At 39.3% G+C, this 3,774-nt stretch overlaps 1 non-coding gene across 1 annotated transcript; it reads right to left on the reverse strand.

The window, feature by feature from the left end:
* Positions 1-3,205: 3,205 nt before the first annotated feature.
* On the reverse strand, positions 3,206-3,394 carry LOC145256641 (U2 spliceosomal RNA). The gene has a single exon (XR_013864007.1). It is a non-coding gene; the product is annotated as a U2 spliceosomal RNA (small nuclear RNA).
* Between the last annotated feature and the right edge of the window lie 380 nt (positions 3,395-3,774).

A 3,774-nucleotide genomic window follows, 5' to 3' on the forward strand; every position in this document is an offset into this window, starting at 1 on the left:
CACTCAGATTATTCACGAACCTACCTATGTGCCCGATACTGACGGTCAGTATGCAAGTCTCCTACATCTTTTCCCCATACCTTGCTATGTTCATCTTCTGTTCTGCCTCCACTGGGATCTTCCAACGACTCTGTTGTATCAGTTAAGATAAAAACGAAATGTAATAAGTTCTCAGACGTACCTCTCCATCGTACAGTATATCGATACTCTTTGGCTGACATGGATAGCTGCGTACATTTATATCAGAGCTACCTCTACATTCCATGTTTAAAAAGTAACAGACATGGCGGAATGGTTTATTGTAGGTATAGACCGTTTTATACCCTCGAAAAAGTTCCAGCAAAAACCTAACAGCCAGCCGTGGTTCTCTTCGTATTGTGCTGCCATTGCGCATAAAACTCATTTTTTTTCAACGTAACAGATGTACTGAAAATAATGCAGCTTTCATGACTGCCAGCAACCACTGTAAAAGAGTAATGAAGAATGTGAGAAAGTTGTATGCGCAATCTGTCAAGTTACAAGTAGCTGACCAATGACTTAGTTCCCGCCAGTTTTGGCAAATAGTAAACAGGGTCCTGAACTATCATCAACGGACCTGATGTTATCTCGCCAGCATTAGACAAAGCCAAACTCTTTGCCAAGAACTTTGCAGCTAATTTTACCCTCTGCGATTAAGGCCGCCTACCTCCGTATGCGACATACAAATATCTGTGCATGCTGTTGCCAAGCTAATCAAAAACCTTGATTCCAGTAAAGCAACTGGCCCTGATGTTATTCCAGTTAGATAGGTATTCCAACCAGAACTAGCTCCACTACTTACAAAGCTGCTTAAGCGTTGTCTTAAGGAGAATTGCTTCCCGACACTCTGGAAAATCTCATCGGTATGCCCTGTACTTAAGAATTCAGATGATCGGCCATCCCCTTCTCACTACAGACCAATAAGTCTCCTGTGCGTCATAACTTGAGTCTGTGATAAATAGAGAAGTAGTCAACCACCTCAGAAAAAATAACCTTCTTAGTGAGATACAATATGGTTTCCGTTCTGCTAGATCTACAGTGGATGTGCTTACGGTTAGTTCTCATAGGATTAGCGAAACTCTCGACGGAGGCTTCCTTTCTAGTGCAATTGCTCTTGACATATCAAATGCCTTTGATAGGGTATGGCATAAAGGTCTACTTCACAAGATCTCCAACTATGGCATAGCCGGAAAAGTTATTTCAATTATTATATCATTTCTCCCTGATAGGTTCATAAGAGTAGTGGTTGATGGGCAGAAATCAGAAGCTCATAGAATTAATTCCGAGCCACACAGGGGTCCATCCTGGGCCCAACTCTCTTGCTGATCTATATATTTGATCTTCCAAATCACATCCTTAGATGTTCGTAGACATTTTTGCTGACGAGACTACTATCTATGGCAGCACATCAAAGGCCGTACACGACCAAGTTCTCTCTGATTCTCTCTCTTCTGATCTTGAGCATGTAGTACAATGGGGAAAAAGTGGTTGGTTACTTTTAATGCATCTAAAACCAAGCTTCTATCTTTATATCATCAACGCACTAATCTTCATCTGCCATGAATTGAAATGAATGGCTCTCGTCCTGTGTAAGCTGCATGTTTTATCAACTTTCTGGGTTTGATCTAAAATGGAACACGTACATGAAATCCGTTGCCAAGGTCGCTGGAAAAATGATGGGATCCTTCTATCGATCAAGTAGATATCTATCTGCTGATGCAATTATCTACATTTTTAAGAGCCAGGTACGTCCCAGGATGGAGTATTACTGTCTCATCTGGGCAGGAGCTGCTAGGAAAACCTTATCCTACCTTTAGAATAGACTTCGTGGCCTAGTGGGAGATGCCCTTTTCTCTTTCCTACAACCTCTTTCTAACAGCCTGTCTCTGTTTTATCGTTGTTATTATTATGGCAAGTGCTCGTCTGAGCTCCAATCTATGGTTCCCCCTCGTCAAACATTCACGAGAAACATCGTCTGGCTGAAAACACTATCAATAATTTCCCCCACTCTTTATCTGTGCATAAACCTAAACGTAGATTCCATGAACAAAGCTTCTTTCTTAGAACTGCACACCTGTGAAACTCTCTTCCGTTTACCTGCTTTCCACCATACTACAATATGGCCGTCCTCAAGTCCAATGTAAACAATTTATTGATGAGCCGTCCCCCTTCAGTAATCCAATTTACCAAATCTACACTTCTAACGATTACTATATTGTCCCTTTGACAACTACACACTCTTTAACTCTTATCCTGGAGTGGTGTCTGTGCCTAATTAAGTGGTGATTCCCTTGTAAAACAATAAAGTTACACATTATCATCGTGCAACAACAACAAAAAATTAAACATATTAATCAATTGGCGTCGCTCAAAAAATAACAACAAAATTAACTATATTAACACAGTGTCGTCGCTTTCTACAGATTACAATTGAACTGATAAAAAACATAATTAAACATATTAACTGATTAGCGTCTCTCTATACAGAAGATAATAACTTTTTGTGGGTAAATTTTCACATTAGCTCCACCTCCACAATTTTCTTTAACATAACTTTTATGCTGATTAAGAAATTCTCATTAAAATTTGGTAGAGAAAAGTATTTTTTGATGGTTGGGTGTGTCTATTCCAACAATTCTTCCTAAAATAAGGCGGTTTAGGTTGTCTATTCCGAAATCTGCTCTTAACATGGGAAATTTGGGGGTGTCTATTCCGAACGCCATTCTTAACAACAACAGCGTTACTTTTATTTTACGAGGTGAGGGGCTGCATCAATCGGCAACGCCGGTTAACGGGCCCTGCTAGATTTATTCAAGGAAACTGCGACAATGTTTTCTATTTTACATAAAGCAATGTTACTCCTTAATTTAATTCAATATTATTGGGAATATCTGTAATTGTAGTTGCATTTTTACAGTGTTGCATTTTTCTTTCGTACAATTTCTCGAAGTTACGTTTTATCAATTAACAAGGCCGATAGCAATTAGTCGCGTGCTCTCGTGTAATGAATGAAAGTGTATGTAGGATTGACATGAAATTCTTAAAGATAAACTAAAATGACCGAAAAATAGGCTGAAATGACTTAAATAAATAAAAAGTAAATGATTTAGAATGACTTTAATGAACTTGAGGGTGAATTGAATGACCTTAAGAATGACTTGAATGCTTAAAAAATAACTGGAATCCTTCAAAAACAACTTGAATGATCTGGAGAATGACTTGAATGGCTTTGAGACTGATTGATTGTAAAGTTGGTGATCATTTTACATTAAATAATTACAGAAAAGTGATCCCCCACTTTATATCACAATAAGAACAGCATGTAGTAAGAACAGATACTACTCTTTGATCTTGGCCAAAATGCCAAGAAAAGGGTATTTATTTGCTCCCCCACCGAGAAAATTAGGCACAAGGCCGATTTTTAATGTGAGGAGTGAAGGGGGAATGGGGACCAACTCCACGGGGAGTAGGGGAACTGGATAGTGACAATTGATATGACGGGTTGCCCCCACATTGACCAAGGTCTTATATGTTAGGTTGTAATTTATTTGCTACCCAACCGAACAAATTAGGCACAAGGCCGAATTTTAATGTGAGGAGTTAAGAGGAAATAGGGGCAATCTACCAAGGGAGTAGGGGAGCTGGATAGTGACAATTCGTAGGAAGTTTTGCCCCTACATTGACCAAGGTCCGAAATGGGGGTTTGTTATTTATTTGCTCCCCCACCGAGCAAATTAGGCACAAGGCCGAATTTTA

The sequence above is a fragment of the Euprymna scolopes genome, chromosome 32 (assembly GCF_053919585.1).
Source record: "Euprymna scolopes isolate OS-2025 chromosome 32, ASM5391958v1, whole genome shotgun sequence".
NCBI lineage: Eukaryota > Metazoa > Mollusca > Cephalopoda > Sepiida > Sepiolidae > Euprymna > Euprymna scolopes.